Source organism: Sturnira hondurensis, unplaced genomic scaffold (genome assembly GCF_014824575.4).
Source record: "Sturnira hondurensis isolate 20B ecotype Veracruz unplaced genomic scaffold, ASM1482457v3 Scaffold0019216, whole genome shotgun sequence".
Classification (NCBI taxonomy): Eukaryota; Metazoa; Chordata; class Mammalia; order Chiroptera; family Phyllostomidae; genus Sturnira; species Sturnira hondurensis.
This window is the reverse complement of record NW_028091847.1, coordinates 2,522,187-2,540,241: the sequence shown is the minus strand read 5'-3', so window position 1 is coordinate 2,540,241 and position 18,055 is coordinate 2,522,187. Positions and strand designations below refer to the sequence as shown.

General features: G+C 42.4%; 2 pseudogenes; one reads left to right on the top strand and one right to left on the bottom strand.

The window, feature by feature from the left end:
• Window positions 1-2,680: 2,680 nt before the first annotated feature.
• On the top strand, window positions 2,681-4,207 carry LOC118974210 (lysophospholipid acyltransferase 5-like; annotated as a pseudogene).
• Window positions 4,208-15,550: 11,343 nt separating this feature from the next.
• Window positions 15,551-15,934, bottom strand: LOC118974239 (40S ribosomal protein S24-like; annotated as a pseudogene).
• Between the last annotated feature and the right edge of the window lie 2,121 nt (window positions 15,935-18,055).

Here is an 18,055-nt window from a genome sequence, read left to right as displayed (position 1 = left end):
ATTGTTGAAATTTTCCAAATTTAATGAAAACTCTAAACACATATATCCAAGAATCCTAACAAACCCCCATGTAGGATACACACACACACACATACACACACACACACTGCATATTATAATCAAATTGCTGGGCAGGTGATGGGGTAATGACAAGAAGAAAATGTCAAAAAGCAGGCAACGAAAACACACATTTTATCCAGAGGAAAAGATAGAGTAACCACTCACTTCTCATCAGAAACCAGGTAAGCCGTCTAGAACACACTGAAAGTTAAGGAGAAGAAGAAAAGAAGAATGAGGAAGAGGAGGAGAAAGAGAGAGACCACCTGGAATTCTGTATCCAATAAAAATATCCTTCAAAAATGAAGTTAAATAAGACTTTTTCGACCCTGGAAAAAGCAGAGAGAGATTTCCACTGGTGTACCTGCCATATAACACATGCCTTTAAAAAGCTCTCTAGGCAAAAGGAAAATTATACTAGATGGAAACTTAGGTTGACGTAAAGAATGAAGAGTGTCAAAAATGGTAAATACGTGGTATTTTTTTCCTCTCATTTTCAAAGATTTGAACAACACTACTGATCAACTTAGCCTAGTTGGTATTTTAGAGCACACCACACCACTGAATAACAGAAGCTACCTCCTTTTCAAGTGTACATGAAATAGTCACCAAGATAGACCATATAGTTGGACCATCAAACAAGAATGGGACCATTATTGTTTTGAATTCTGTTTTTAATCCTGATCAAGCATTCTAACCAGAAATCGAGTCTTAAGTCCCTGCTTAGTTTCTATGAAAACTGGGTTCTGCCCTCCTCTAACCCAGAGGATGGACCAAGCTCCTATACCTATAGCTTCTGTAATATTCTGTTATGTCCCTGACCCTGAATTCCTGGACTTTGCCTGGCCACTGGTCATAAGAATCTACTCCCTTCACCTGCCCCACACTCATGAGTCCCTAGGCTCTGGCTCCAGCTACCCAAGGTCTGGCTCACTCATTAATTCAACAGGCATTTATTGAGCAGCTACTATATCTGAGGCACTGAGCTTAGTGCTGGAGATACAGCCATACACAGTACAGACATAGTCCCTTTTCCAAAGTAATTACAGCCTACTGGGGGATACAGACAAGTAGTAGGACAATCGAGGAACACCGTGATAAGTCCTTGATCAAAAAGTCCAAGGGGCTTTGAAATCACAGATGATGGATGCCTAATTTGGATTTCAGGTTTAAGACAGACTTTCTAGAGATAATAAAATCAAAGCTAAGATTTGAAGGGTGAGTAGGAATTAGACAGACGGACAAGAAGAGCAGTTCTTGGACAACAATGTTCTTGGACAACAGTTTTCAAAATGTGTTTCCAGACGAGCAGCATCAGCATCAACTGAGAACTTGTTAGAAATTCAAGTTCACGGCTCCATCCTCATACCTACAGAATCAGAAATTCTAGATGTGGGACCCAGCAATATTTGTTTTAACAATCCTCTGGGTGATTCTAATGCATGGTAAAGCTTGGGAACCACTGCTCTGGAATGAGGAGTAAGATGTACAAAGAGCTGGAAAGAATGTGGCTTCCTTCACCCCAAAGTCACACTCATCAATTACGAGAGTGATGATTTCAGTGCTCCTCTGAGATGGCAACGCCACTCCTGGGTCAGTCCCGGCACATCAGAAAAATAGAGTAGAGAATGACTATGCAGTATAGTACACACTAAGCTCTATGCATCACATAGTTTCTTTTATCTAATTTTCACTACATCCCTATTATCATGCCCACTGCACAGGTATGAAACATGAGGTTGAAAGGTGACCAACCTCACTCAGCTGGTAAGCAACAAAACTAGAATTTGAACCCAGTTCTCCCAAAGTTCAAAACCCAAAGATTTTCTACACCAGTCCACTGCTTCCAGGAAAAAATATTTCAAGATTAAGATATTGAGAGAAGATCAGAACAAGGGCTGGACTCTTGGACGGGCAGGATAGGTTGGAGAAAGTAAATCCCAGTTTCTCCGCATATTCCCTCCTCTCAGACTCTGCTCCATAAAGGGATGACCAACAGGCAATAACAAGGTGAGCAAGCTCTTCCATTCAGGACAGAAGTGGGGGTGAGGAACACAAGCCCGGGGTTTCTCAGTTAGAAAAAACCTTGCTAAAGTCTAATCAAAGTCTATATTCCACACTGGAGCCTTATCAGAAATATTTAATTATCTGGAAAACAATTAGATTGATATGTAATAAGAGCCTTGCGCTTTTAGATATTAATCCACTCCCATAAACAAAATGTAATCATGAGACTAATCACAATATATTGTTAAGAAAAAAGGTGGGATAAAAGTTATGTATGTAGCCCTGGCTGATGTAGCTGAGTGGATTGAGTGCAAGCTGGGAACCTAAGGGTTGCTGGTTCGATTCCCAGCCAGGGCACATGCCTATGTTGCAGGCTGAGTCCCCAGTGGGGCCCGCATGACAGGCAAACAAACACACACTGATGTTTCTCTAACTCTCTCCTTCCCTTCCTTTCCCCTCTTTCTAAAAATAAATAAATAAATAAATTCTTTTTTTTTAAGTTATGCATGTAGCTGTCGGCAGGCTCCGGATAGAATTGGGGTGAAGTACAGCCTCGTGCCCACAGTCGGGGGTCACGGAACTAAGGCGGGGTCCCTGGGGGGAAACTGGAGCTGAGATGGCATCCGCTGCCGAAGGGGACGTGAAAACCCGCAGAGCGGGCAAGGATGCTGCCGCGGGGTTTCACAGATCTCTTAACAAGTTGGCCACGTCCCTGGGCACGTCAGAACAGGTGCCCTGGCTCATCGTCTCCGTCTCCCGAGCTTTGTTTTATCGGCATTACCTTCTCTACAGGGACAGATACTTCACCCGTCTGGTCTACACCTTTAGGGACCTTGCAATTGCTTATCTTAACTTTGGAAACCAGCACTACCACTCCCTGCTCTGTATCATCCTTCAGTTTCTCATCCTGCGCCTGATGGGCCACACAGTCACTGCCGTGCCCCCTCCTTTTTGTTTCCCAGAGGCCTACCTTCTTGCCAGATATTATCACCCAGCCCCCAGCAACAAGGATATCAAGTGCACAATGCCTCCTTGTGTGCTGACCTTGAAACAGATTGGTTTGGCGGTAGATTTTGAAGGGAAAATCAGAATTCCTTGTCTTCTGAGTATCAGGAATATGCCATATGGGATTTCCCTTCCCTGCTGGAGGTTACTGGTTTCTCCTACTTGTATGGGGCCTTCTTGGTAGGTCCCCAGTTCTCAATGAACCACAAGTTACAGCCGGTGCAGAGACAGCTGACTGACGCACCAGGGAGATACCAAACAGCACCATACCTGCTCTCAGGCACCTCAGTCTGGGCCTTGTCTACCTGGTAGGATATGTCTGCTCAGCCCCGACATCACAGAAAACTGTCTCCACGGGAAGACTATGAAAACCACCTTTCCTGGTTCCCCTGCATGTACATGCTGATCTGAAGCAAGTTTGTGCTGTACAAATATGTCACCTATTGGCTGGTCACAGAAAGAGTTCGCATCTTGCTGGGGCTGGGCTTCAACCACCTTGATGAAATGGAAAAGCAAAGTGGATGCCTTTACTAACATGAAGGCGTGGCTCTTTGAAACAACCCACGCTTCACCGGCACCATTGCCTCTTTCAACATCAACACCAATGCCTGGGTGGCCGGTTACTTCTTCAAATGACAAGTTCCCTGGCAATAAAGAACTATCTCGGGGTCTCTCATTGCTATTCTTGGCCCTCCAGCATGGCCTACACTCTGGATACCTGGTCTGCTTCCAGATGGATTTCCTCATTGCAATCATGGAAAGACAGGCTGCCAGCCTAATTCGAGACAGCCCCACGCTGAGCAACCCGGCTCCCGTTATCACCCTGCAACCTCCTACTCTTTGGTGCAACAGACCATCCTGTGGCTCTTCATGGGTGATTGCCTTCTGCCTCTTCACATGGGACAAATGAGGTGTGTAAATTTGTCTAATTTCTTGGCTATGTCTTCTTCCTGAACCTACTACTCATACTGCCTTATCTTCACAAAGCAATGGTACCAAGGAAAAAGAAGTTAAAGAAAATGGAATAATCTATTCATCTATTTCCTTGGTGGCCTGGAGCAAGACTGGTGCAGAATTGACTCACCTCCCTTCTCCCCTCCTTTGCCCCAGAGCAGAGAACACAGATGCCAGGGAGCAGGAACACGTGACACTCCCAGCTGTGCCTCTGGAAGAGCTAAGTCTTCGTCTGGACCACAGGGGAAACCCTGGTGGGAGGAGTAGAGGGGCCCGAGTCCCTCCCAGCTCCCCTGTGCACTTGGCCTTGCCTCTCCGCCTCCAGCCAGAAATCTGCTGTGTGTTTCTTCTGCCAGTTTACTGTGATTGTATATGTGCCATGCACCACTGCCCCCATCAGGGGTGGGGAGGGGCACAAGGCCCTGCCTGCTCCACTTTTTCTGCCTTGGAACCGTTCCAGTTCCAGTTCCAAGGTAGAAAATGTTTGTTCAATTTTTCAAAAAAAAAAAACCACTATGTATGTAGTATGATTCCAATCATGTTTAAAATGCTTAATTAAAAGACTAGAAGGGATTATACCAAAATGATGAGATAGTCTCTCCCCCAACTAATCCTCATGAAATAGCTAAATTTAAGAGAAAGATTTGTGTAGCAAGGTGTTTTTTATTGTGTTTTAACAGCAAACCTGTAGAAGCAACTTAAATATTAAATATTTTGAAAAACAATAAATAAATTATGGTCAATCGTATGATAAAAGATACAGCAATCACCCAAAGTGAAATTTTAAAAAACATTTTTGTCAAGACCTCGGCTCCTGCCTGCACCCAACGGCCTCCAGAGGCAGAACCTGGACTAAATGTCTTCCCAAAGCGATGCTGGAGGCAGGGCCACCGAGAACAAAAATGGGCCGTCTCCACTGAGCTTCCCAGAAAATCTGTTATGAGTTAAAGTTCTAGCTTTCCTCTCTTAGGGAATGTAACCTGCTGGGTTAGGGGTTAAATATAGATCCAGGAAACCACAGATTAAACGGGGTTTAAGCAGAATTAAATAGAAAGAAATTTTATTTAAATCTCACCCCCGACTACTTATCATCCAGCACCGTGAACAGCGTAGATAGTGAGTTTCCCGTAGGTACAGATGTGACCCATTCACTTCTGAATCCCTAAGGAGGAGAGCACCATTGTTCTCATTGTTATCAGCGGCTACCCTCTGTTCTGCATCTGGGGTCAGCCAGCTGCCAGCTCCCAGACCAAATCCAGCCCACCGTCTGCTTTTCAGGCAAAGTTTAAAGGAGCACGTACATACACACACCATTTGGTAACCATAAAAACAGTCATGATATATTACTAAGGAAAAAAGGTGGGATAAAAATTATACATATCATGTGATTCCAATCATGTTTAAAATGCTTAAATAAGAAGACTAGAAGAGAATATACCAAAATGTTAAAAATAGCTTCTCCCCTACCTAATACCCCAATCCTATAAGCAGGACTAGTCCACAGATGAAGATGCAGAATGATTGCCTCTGGAGAATGGAATTGTGATGGTTGACTCCACTTCTCTACACTGTTTTATTAAAAATATTTTCTATAATTCCACCCCTGTTCCTATCCCAAGACGTGGGAGGCAGGATCCTGAAGGAAAATTCCAAAAGCAAGCCCTGAGGCTCAAATAAATCCCATCTGCACAAAGACAACTGCCATCTGTCCTGGGCCTCTGGGGACGTGAGGGTGCAGGTGCACACAGTGCTTCCCTTAGATGTCTAGTTCCTTGAAGGCCTAGAGAGGCCATCCTCTGGGTGCAGCTGTCTACAAAATTTAATCTAACTTAAGATAAATTTTTAAAACCTCAGCCATTCCTGATGCATTAAAATTAATGTAATATCATTATAAAAACCTGATCCAAAACCTCCGAGCTGTGACCTGACAGGGAAATTTGGAAATTTCCTGATGCTTTCTCAGCCCTCAGCTTCCATTCTGCCTTATTCACACCCGTGGTTCCGATCTTTGCAAACCAGAGAACCCGGCTTCCCTCTGATCATTCACTGGTCTGCTACCTCTTTATGCCCACAGCTCACGGGGTTCTGTCTGAGCCCCTTGGTGACCAGCCTGTAGCTTCCTCCATGTCCCTGACTCACCCCTCCCTGCCCTTGCTGGCCACCCACTCAGCCAGCACCCTTGCAATAGCCCTCAGTCCTGTCTTTAGCACACACAGAGCATCAACAGTTTGGTAGTGAAGGTAGCAGTCCAGAGGAGGAGTCAGGTTTTATTTCTGGTGGTGATATCAGCAGGCGTTCAAGTGGCTCCTGGGTACATTTAACAGCACGGAAACAGGCTCAGACAAGATCAGACCATTCGAGTGCTCTCTATCTTTGCTCTTTCTATCTCTTTGTCTGCACTGGTCACTGTTTCTTCCCCGCCCCCCCACCCACCCACCAACCTAGCTTTGCAGTTACCTTTACATTTTGACTCAGATACTCTGATTCTTTTTTATAGACTCTTTTTAAATTTTTATTTATTGATTTCAGAGAAAGAAAGGAAGGGAGAGAGAGAAACACCAATTTGTTGTTCCACCTATTTATGAATGCATTGGTTGATTCTTGCATGTGCCCTGCCTAGGGACTGAACCCACAACCCTGGCACATGAGGAGGACGCTCTAACCAACCGGGCTATCCAGTCCGATCTTTATAATCTCGGATTCTGAGCAGAGTCAGACCTGTCAACTGGACCTGAGGGGCTTCAGCTCCCCAGTGGTTCTTCAGTAAAGCTGGGGTGCTTATGAGACAGAGGGAAGTGTCTCCAGCAGCACTGTACAGCCCTCCGCCCTGAAGTTCTTTAAACTTGTCTTCTCCGGATTGCAGATTCAACTTAACCTTACACTCCAGGGAAAATTTCATTCCTGGGCAACTGAGGCACCTGGACCAATAATTCAGGCCTCTGTACCCTAGTCTTGGGACCAATTCTACCCCTGAACCTGCTAATGAAATGGGAGTGGCTTGTAATGAAGCCCCTGACCTGAAACATCAGACAGCCTTGATCCCCTGCCTGGGCAGTAGTAATCCCTCCCCTTATCTTCAGGGGACACGTTCCAAGAACCCCCAGTGGACGCCTGAACCACAGAGAGTACCAAACCCTGTATATACCATGTTTGTCCAATAATGCATAACCTATGATAAAGCTTGATCTATAAATTAGGCATAGTAAATATTAATAATAATAGCTAGAAATAAAACAGAATAATTATAACATATACAGTATGAAAAATTACATCAATGTTCTCTCTCATGGGCTTATTGTATTATACTCTCCCAAATTCTCATGATGATGTAAGATGATAAAATGCCTTATTAAATCTAGAACTTTCACCTTTTCACTTAAAGGCAGTACTTCTGGGCGTCTCTTTGGAGTGTCTGAACCTCCAGTGTCACCACTCTTGTGCTTTGGGGCCAAGATTAAATAAAATAGTGGCCACTTGAACGCAAGCACTGTGGCACTCAGACAGTTAAGTGACTAATGGGCGGGGAGTGTGCCAGCATGGATACTGGACCAAGCGATGATTCACACTCCAGGCAGATGGAGCAAGACAGTGAGAGATTTTTGTCACACTGCTCAGAACAGGGCGCAATTTGAAACTCATGAAATGTTTATCGAACTGTTTTTTTCCAGATTTTTCCATTTAATATTTTAGGCCATAATTGAATATGGGTAACTGAAACCACAGATAAGGAGAAAGTACCATATATATGAAATATTTAAATATCATATTGATAGCTAATGGATCTATATGAATAACATTTTAATGAGTTACTTATTTTAATCTTATTGCTAATTTATCTTCAATAAAAAATGAAAGGAAGGAATTTAAAACAAAAATGTAAGGGAACTTTAGAAGTAATTGTACGCTAAGAAATTTGAAAAATATCAGAAATAAATTTGCCCTGGGATTTATGTCTTCAGAGTTGATGAGCCTAAATCACCTTCCGTTTGGAGCAAAACGTCTTTTTTAGCATATAAAACCCTAACTCATCCCAACATTTAGCAATTGCATGATGAGGGAAGCCAATTCCAAGCTGCAGGTCAGTACCATTGGAAGGGCCAAGAAGTGGATGGTCAGACATCACAGAAAAGGAAATAGAAACCCATGTAGTAAATGTTGATGTATCAAGAGCTTATTTTGTATGTATACTATTAACTCAAATATACAAAATATATATAAACAGCTACAGATATAATATATATATAGATATAAGAAATAAGATCGGAAATACGATGCTAACAGTAGCTGTCTTTGAGTTGGGAGGTGATAAATAATATCCAATATTCTTATCCTTTCTAAACATTTCTACAATCGATGTGTAACATTTTTAAATTTGGGATAAGCAAACTTTAAAAACGGTTTGCTTCTTCCTTTTAAAGCAAGGGGTTGTGAATAAGAAGGTAGGAGGGGAGTGCAAACTAGGCATGTCATAAACTCCCCAGGGCATGTGATTGTTTACTCCAAAAAGTTCCTGAGTGGGGAGCTAAAAATAGTGAGCGCTGGAGCTGAATTTGGGGGGTCCCACCAGAAGGGCCATGAGCAGGGCGAAGACTTTGTGGAGGGTGTTGCTCCGGTAGTGCGAGAGCTGTGCGAAAGGGTCGGGGGAAGAACGGAGTTCAGTCTGATCCCAAAGTAAGCAGCTGGGTCCTCCCAAATCTCCTCAGCTTGTCAAGCAGGCCTTCGCTCCCAAAGCTAGAATCTGATTCCTGGTCATCTGTAGTGTCTTCACCAAATTTCTTCCTAAAGAATGATATGTGCCCCCAGGTAAGTCCTGATTTGGGTGCTTCTTGTACTAAAAGAACTTTCCCACCGAAGTCCTTTCAATCAAAAAATATGCTGACTTTTTGTACTTTCAAAACTAGAAAGCCCTTTAGAAATAGTTTAGCCAGCTCCCTCGTGTGTGCAGCATAAGGCACGGTGCTCCTTTGAGAGATGAGGAAACTGGGACCCAAGGAATTAAGTGATTTGTCCAGGGTGATTGAGTAACTATGGCAGGGCTCCCCAGGATCCCTCTCTCTTCCCTGTGTTTTTTCCATTACCCCATGTTGCTCCTTGTTAAACAGGAAGAATAGTCTTTTGCTAGAACATATCAACTCAAGGTTAGGTCCTATCGCAATAGTACTTATTATATCTTGACAGAATAATACTTACCATTATAAGTTGACTAAATAATACTTACCATTTATTGAGGTCTATAAGCCATCATTTAATTTTCATAACAATAAGGCATTATTAGCCCTGGCTAGTGTGGCTCAGTAGATTGAGGGCCAGCCCATGAACCAGAGTCACCTGTTGGATTCCCTGTCTAGGGCACATGCCTGGATGCAGGCCGGGTCTCTAGTGGGGAGCACACAACAGGCAACCATGCATTGATGTTTCTCTCCCTCTCTTTCTCCGACCCATCCTCTCTAGAAATAAATAAATAAAAATCTTTAGCCCTGGATAGTGTGGCTCAGTGGACTGAGCACCAGCCTTCAAAGCGAAAGGTTGCCAGTTTGATTCCCAAGCAGGGCACATGCTTGGGTTTCGGGCCAGATCCCCAGTTGGGCGCATGAGAGAGGTAACCAACTGATGTATCTCTCACATACTGATGTTTCTTGTTTCCTCCCTCCCTTCTCCTCTCTCTAAAAGTAAATAAATTTTTAAAAATTAAGTATTATGAGACTGTATCATCAAAGTAAAAAACAACCATCAAAGCAGTTAAATAAATTATCCACCATCATCCTGTTAGTGGTAGCAGAGCCAGGATCTGAACCAGTTCATCTGAATCCAAATATATTTTATCAGCTCTCCATGAAGGTATGCTGATGGATGGATGTATACAATGGAATATTACTCAGCCTTAAAAAGAAGGAAGTCCTGCTATTTGCAACAACATGAATGAATCTAGTGGACGTTATGCTAAGTGAAATAAACCAAACATAGAAAGACAAATACTGCATGATCTCACTTGTAAGGGGAATCTCAAAAAAGTTGAAACTATAGAAGTAAATAGATAACAGAATGACTGTTGCCCGTGTGGTGGGGGAAATGAGATGTTGGTTGAGGTGTACCTAGTTTCACAATGTGAATAAGTTCTGGAAAACTTATGTACAACAGTGTAACTATACTTAGCAATACCTTATTGAATACTTGAGATCTACTAAGAAGGTAGAGCTTAAGTGTTTTCACCACATAAAAAAGAAAAGAAGAAAACAGTAACTGAGGTGATAGCTATACTAATTACCTTGATTGTGGTAATCACTTCACAATATATATGAGGAGGTATCCCCCAAAAGAAGAATTTATTTAAAATTCTGTATTTATTCTTACATGTTTAAACTTCCCCTTCAACGTATTCTCCATTTGATGCAATATACCTATCAAGACATTTTTTCCCACTGCTCAGCACAGTGTTTAAACTTGTCAATTTTGATGCCTTTCAGTCTTTGTGCTGTTTTTTGTTTGTTTGTTTGTTTTACCTCTTTCCCATAAGCAAACTTTTCACTGTGATGACTTTTTTCACTTGGGGAAACAAACGAACAAAAAAAGTTACTCAGGGTGAGATCAGATGAGTAAGGAGTGTGATGCATAAGGGTCATGCCGAGGTTTTTTTGATCAAAAAGTGCTGAACACTCAGCACAGTGTGGGCAGGTGCACTAGTAAATTGCCCATCATGAAATGGGCAAATGTGTTGAGTCTTCCAAAAAATTCACTGAAACCAAGAACACAGCCTCTCACAATAACACCAGCTGGTACATTGATACAGATGGGTTCTTAGAACACTCACCTGGAGAGAGAAGCCTGTATTACAAGGGGCCTGCCCTCCAGAAGATAATTCTGTTTATTTTTAGGTCCCCCTTCATATGCATACCATAAAATTGTACACTGTAAACATGCAATATACCCCAGTAAAATTTTTAAAGTCAATTTAAAAAACCTTGATTGCTTTGACTGGAATATCATGTTTGAAAGACACGTATATAGATCTGGATGTTACCAGAAAGCATTAAGGAGTTAAGATTGACTTTGAAAGCCAATAAAAGTCCCTTCGAAAAGCAGCCTGGTACATTGCATCAGGTTCACAGCAATCTTTCCTGGTAAGGAACAGAGGTTGCTTTCCTGGGAGGTGGCAAAGAAAGAACCTCAAGACATTTGGGAGACCTTAAACCTGAGAAATTCACTCATATCTATAGATATTGCAGGCAAAGGCTGATGGCAACTATGCGGCTTGACTTCTTAGCCTTGAGAGGCTAGTTAAAATTCAACCTGGAGATTCCTTATGAAATTTTAGCAAAGCAGACTTAAGAGAGCCTATATACAATCAAGTGATATTCTCATTGTGTTTATGCAAATAATCAGGCTAAATCCATTGAAACTAGACTTATGAATTAAATGAATCAGTCTTAGTTTGGCTATCTTTGATGAAAATGAAGGTGATTCATAGAGGAAAAAAGATGTGTTTCAGAAAGAACTATAACACGTGGTTGTGGATGTTAGATCTAGTTGTTAACTGTCTTTACAGTTTTATAAACGAATGTTTCCTTTTTCCCCCATTCTTTTGCCTTGAAGTTATTGAAAGCAAAACTGTTTTCTTTCCTAAGCCTTGCATTTTCAAGCTGCAAGTAAAGGGCATGATGCAAACTTGAGAAATTGCCACAACAGTAACACAGTCTCAGCGACTGATGCTATGTAAGCCACATAGGATTTACCTGAACCCCGATGATAGCAGGCCAGAAGAACCTATCAGACAGTGGGTTCTGCCAGCCTTCCAACAAAAGCAGCTTTAGTACTTAATCTAAAGTACAGCCTTACAGCCTTACAGACTCAGCAACTGTATAATTTGCTCTGGTCATTAACTTTTCTTTTTGTTTTTATAGACAGACCTCTTATTAAATGTCTGATTACTTGCTTACACAATATAGGCCTCACTTGGGCAGCCCATCTGTTTCATTGTCTCCTGAAATAAGGCTCAACAATTTAAGTAACCCGACTTATTCTCAGGACTAAATGTTTGGGTCAAAGAAATAAGGAACAATCTACCAACTTAGCTTCTAGAATGTGAAATTTATTAATTAGAGTTTAAAAGAGGGACTAAAGGAAAAAAAGGTTGCCGCTCTGAAGCTGTCTCTTTTGGGATATTGATTTTAAGATGTTTGTTAAGAAACAGGACTCAGCCCTGACTGGTATGGTTCGGTTGGTTGGGTGTCATCCCACAAAGCTATATAAAGGTCACCAGTTCGCTACCTAGCCAGGGCACATGTGTGGGTTGCAGTATTCAGTGCCCAGTTGGGGCACAAATGAGAGGCAACCAATCATTGTTTCTCTCTCATTTTTCTCTCCCTCTCTTTCTCCTTCCTTTTCCCTCCCTCTAAAAATAAATAATAAACAAACAAACAGAACTCAGAGGGATGCTTTGACCCTTTCTCATTTCCATTTCCTGCCCCAAGAGAATCAGAGAAACCTGCTTCAGGAAGGAGATCTTAGGAGGTTCACCTTAGTCTAATTTGAGTTAAGTATGGTAAACCAGAGGGCTTCCGGCAGGCACCTGCTCACCTAAATACCTGCTGTGTCCCATTGTTTCTGAGCCGCCTATCAAGAATTTGCCCAGCCATGTATGTTCCCCTCTTCCTCAACTACATGTAAACCTCCCATTCTCACTTCTAAAATCTAATATGCTGCCCTCTCTTTCCCCTTTGTCCAAAAATGTCTTATATAGCCACTGTTGTCACACCGTCTTCATGCTTATGTGAATTCCCCATGCTCATGTGTTAAAAACTTTGGTTTTCTACTATTAAAAAAAGTACCTAGAATGTACAAAAAAAAGATACCATTGGTGGAGCTGCTCCTTCATTAAATTAAATTCAGCATTCCTTAAATTTTTCTCATTAGAAAAGTTGTCCTTTCTTCAATTAAAATAACAACATTTAAGCATTATGACATGATATAAGAACTAAGTTCCTAAATTGTATTAATTCTAAACACTCCATGGAGTTACCAGGATAAGAAGTTTTACCCTGGATTTGTTTTTATTTAATCTGGGTGTGCAACATATTACTATGATGTATTATTATAATATGGTAATGCTTTTCTCTCTCAAGTGAAAAACAGAAGTACGCACACTGAAATTTTTATAAGAGCTGGAAAGGAGAAGTCTTAGGTACTCCCTATGTTTGTCTGTTCTATTTTCTATTAATATGGCAAACTTTAAAAGTTGTGCATTACAAAATATCAACTCTGGCATTTGAATTAATATATAAAAGGAAAGGTGCCCTCCAATTTCCTACTAGTCTTTGGGACAAAGATCATTCAGAGTTCATCCTGAAAAGCATCTAAATTTAGATATTTGCTGCCGGAGCAAAACTTTCATGTACCAGTAATAGAACCAAGCAGGCTTTCCAAAATATGTTAGGCATGTGTTTGCAATACTGTCACAAGCAGGGTCGAGAGTATCTGACCCTGTGTGCTGGTGACCTGGGGCCTTGCTGATTTATAGGCCAGTCACAGAGAAATCTGGGGCTAGGAGCAAAGGAGATTGCATAATAGTGAGCATGGGTACTTTTTAAAATCACATTAGTTAGGCAAGGATTTTTTTAAAGGCACACACTTTTTTAAAATTTAAAAATGTATAGTTGTACAGATTTTTTTAATGTCAAAAGCTTACTGGCGAAAAAAAGCATAGGTCTGAGGCAGGATAGTAAGAATCTAGGAAAATTCCTTGTCAAGTGAAATAGGGAAACTAAGACAGCTGAACAAACTGGATGAGCAATTTATAGCCAGATACAGAAGGTCAGCAGGGCAGAAAGCCTGGGTGCCTAACAAAGGGCAACACTGATGCCAGGTCTTGCCCTCAGGGTGGCCTTTCCTCCCCTGACATATTGCTGGTCACACAGAGTAGACCCCTGACCTTTTCTCCCTAGAGATAACATCTAGACTTCAGTTACATTTCAGCTCCAGGACCAGAAAAGCAGCAAAAACAGGCAGGTCTCTGGTCTGCATTACAGCAGACACCAGGATGAGCTATAATGACTAATGACCTCTTGGCCTGGTGCTGGCCAGTCAGTAGAGACCACAACCCTGAAAGGGCACACCTGGAAAGGTGATAAATATCCTACTGAGACCTGCCCCTAAGACTGCCCCTAAATTCCCAGCCTTTAAACCCCTGAAAACAAAGGACTCAGCCAGCATGCACTCTCCGTCCCCAAAGAATGCCTGTGCCTTTGCCTTCCTTCTCATCTTCCTCAACAGGTGATCCACATCTCCCAAACTCTAAGGGCTCCCAAAACACTTGCAACCAGGAGAGCGCTGGGCAGCAGCAGCTCTTCCGGGGCTAACCCCCTAACCTGTTTCCAAGGCCCTCTTTTCTCTGACTTTCCAGAGAGCTGACAGCAACCCTGCAATGACTCACTTTTTTCCCACAGCATTTCTAGAAAGCCAAAGCAGCCCAGTTTAGTCTTCTGTTGCTTCTTTTACCCTGAGCAAAGGTAATTAGGCATTGAGTTTAATACACAGGGAGCATAAATCCTCTTGCTCAGCCAGTAAGCTATAGCATTTGCAGATTAATCCACACATTCCAGGGGACTGCCACAGAGGTGACTTAATCCTAGGAGCACAGGAAATCTCCCCAGGAGTACTGTCTGCCCTCCTGGGAGACACAGGGGGAGGTGCTTGACTATAGAGGCCTGTTAGTCTAACTAGGGGGCAGACCTATCAAAAGCCTACACAAGCTTGGGCAGTTAATTGGTTATTTTGAAGAAGTTCCTGGTTATAACCCCAGGGGAAGAAAGAAGTTTGTCTCTCTCCCACAGGTGCTCCATTTGTTCGCATGTTCTCTTAGTAAGAGCGTGCGGCCCTGCGGGTCTAGCAGCCACATGGGCCCACAGCAGACTGCATGGGTTCTGAAAGGACTAAGGTTTAATATGAAACAGAAACTCTGGGCACTGGCCTTTGTCTTGGCCTTACTGAAGACACAGTTGGACTTTTTCCATAGCAGGATAGAGGTAGATGGGGAAATTGAAAACCCAGGGGCAGATTTCTACCAAAATAAAACTTGCCACATCACAGTCTTTTACGAATGGTTCTTTGGACTGCTTTCTTCACAGTCTCATTGAAGAGCTTAATTTCCCCAATAACATCTTGGTCAGGGAACCATGGTTTAAGGTCAGTTATGTGGCCATTGTTGTGGTACCTTATTTCATTCTCATTCTAGCTCTGGCTCTTTTTTATCTTATAGATGCCCACTGGGAAAGACAAAAGTCAGAGGTCAGCACCCTGGTGAGTGTTCAGGAAAGGCAAGCTTTGTTTTCTAGGTTTCTAAATCACTTATTCCTTCAGGCTTGTTTTTCAAATCTAGATAATAGAGGTTATATGCTTTTTTTTTACTCTTCTTTTCTCCCTCACTTGTCTTATTTATTTTTTAAAGTTCTTAGTTTATTAATCCTCTCATGAAAAATCTGCTCAATCACCACAGAAGGTCACTGAAGAATTTGTAGTCCCTCTGTGTCCAATCTCCAGCTCACTTTTTGCCAGCACCAACATTGGCCTCTGGAGTTTCCTGGACTCTTTTCATTCTGTTCATGCATTCATTTCTCTGTTTTCTCAAGGTCTTCTTCTCATACAGTCCGTGTATTACAAGTGTATGTTTAAGTTCATTTTTCTTTGCATAATCTAAGGAATCATAAATCATGCCAAAGCCAGTTGCTTTGACACCACAAAATGGGTTCTGAATCCCAAATTCAGAGAAGACATATGATGTAGTCTAATGTATTTTGGCTAGTTTTTCCCGAACTTCTGTGTTAGGTATTATTGCCAACTCAAGATGAAGGACTTCAATGATCATTTGTTTTCACTCAAGTAGTCTGTTGACCATGAACTTTCTGGTCTAGATAGTCATGTATGATGGTGGCTGATCTTCAAGTAGCCAGGGAGGAAACAAGCTATATCCCTCTCATTCTTAAATCATAGAGAACATAGCCAGAATTGGTGGGGGAGGGAACAATAAAATAGTAATAATTTTGGTTTGTATTAAGCACTTACTATATCTCTGACATGATATATATATATATATATATGCTTTCTTATTTCATTTTCATAATTTTATGAGGTAGTTGTTTTTATCAGATGAGAAAATTGAGAAATATTAAGTAATTTACACAAGGATATATAGCTTCAAAAAAAAAGCTAAATTTTGAACCTAGAGTCTTCATCTCCAAAGCCTCAGGGGAAACATTTAGATTTAAAGTCTTTATAGGGAATCCAAGGACATGACAATCAGAGTGCTGAGCTGATGTAAGGGACTGAGAAATGACACTGCACAATTAGGGTGTCCCCGGACTATCAGTGTGTGAGAACTGCTCTGAAATCTGCACTAGAACTTTTGGAAAGTTGCACTGTTCAGAATGGGTGCTTCATATACAGAGCACCTGATGAGCACAGTGTGACAGACTAAAATGCTCAGCTTCTCTGACTCGATCTTGCTCAAGCCTGCTTTGCTCTCATGGCCTTCAGGTAAATAGCTTCTTGCATATAAACATCCTAATCATTAGAGAAATTCTGCCTATGGCTTGAGTTTTACAAAAACAACCCCTTACCAGAAAGTATCTCGAGAAGATAAGGGAAGTACGTATTGTTTATCAAAGATTTGCGGGAACATTATGGCCAGACTCACGACAACTAGGGTCAACAGACTAAGAACGATCTTCCTCACACCCCTCTGGTGCCCAGATACCTACAGTCATCCATCATCTCCTGCCCCTTCCACTTCCCCCTTCCCTTGACATAAAAGAAGCCTGAACTCTGTACTTTCTTAACATGGATTTGAAGCACTACTAGGTCTCTCATTTTCTTGGTTGGCAGCTTCTCAATCAATAAACCTTTCCTTACTCCAAACTCTGCTGCTTTGAGTTTTGGCCCTCTGAAGCATCAGGCAGGTGGACTTTGGACCAGTAACAACGGCATCACGTGAACTTATGAAGTGAGAATTCTTGGTCTGGGGATTGGTGTGTCAGCCTCTACAGACACAATTTCTTGAGAAACCAAATGACCAGGAACAGGAGAGGTCTGCAGCGAATATTCTTGGACTGGTCCAGCCCTTTCATACCTGCTGAAGGATTCCTGGGAGGCCTGCCCATCAAGCAAAAGGGAACCATGGATGGAAAAGACACATTCTCAGAAACTGCCAGCATTTGGAAAGAAAGTAGTTCCAGGTAAAGCATAATATCAGGTTGGAATTATTACATGCCTCTTAAATGTCACAGGGCAGCAAGAAACTGGAGATGAAGTTAAAGTCTGCTAGGACCAGAAACAGGAGTTTTATATGGACTCACGCCATCCATGGGGCAGACTCAAGGATGACATCAAGGATGCTTGAGCAGCGCTAAGGGTAGGAATATGGTCATTTTGAAAACTGGCCTAAGCTTGTGACCAGATGCCATGAGTAGGAGAAGGTATGTGTTCATACTGAGAGGGTTTTGCAACAAGTCATGCGAACAGGTGATATGTGGTGTGCCTTGGAGAATCAAGCTGACCCAGAGCAGTCAGGGCAGGAGTCATTTATGATAAAATATCAGGTTTCTTTGGAGACAAGAGGGGCCACTTGAATTCGCACTGCTGGGGAAGTAGTAAGTAGAAAGGAAGGTAAAATCAGGCATCCTTGTGGCAGGAGAATAAAGAGAAGGGCAGGGATTGACATCACAGTACAGGGAGAACGCAAGTGTGCCTCAGCTCCCTGACATCAGAGCCCAGCATTCACAGTGATGACCAGTCACCCTTATCTGCATCTAGTGGGACAAATAGGACCAGGATCGGGAGGCCACTAAGGGGCCAACTCCTGCCCTCTCACTGGCTTCAGTCTCTGAAGGACAGTTTCAACAACAAAGCAAGGGCTGCTGCCACACCCCACCCCAGACAGAAAGCTCACTTTTGTTTCAGTTGTGAGGAAAACACCTTGTGGCAGACTGCACACTTGAGGGAAAAGCTCAGGAAGAGTTGGGGGGGCTCACCCTCCAGGTGGCAG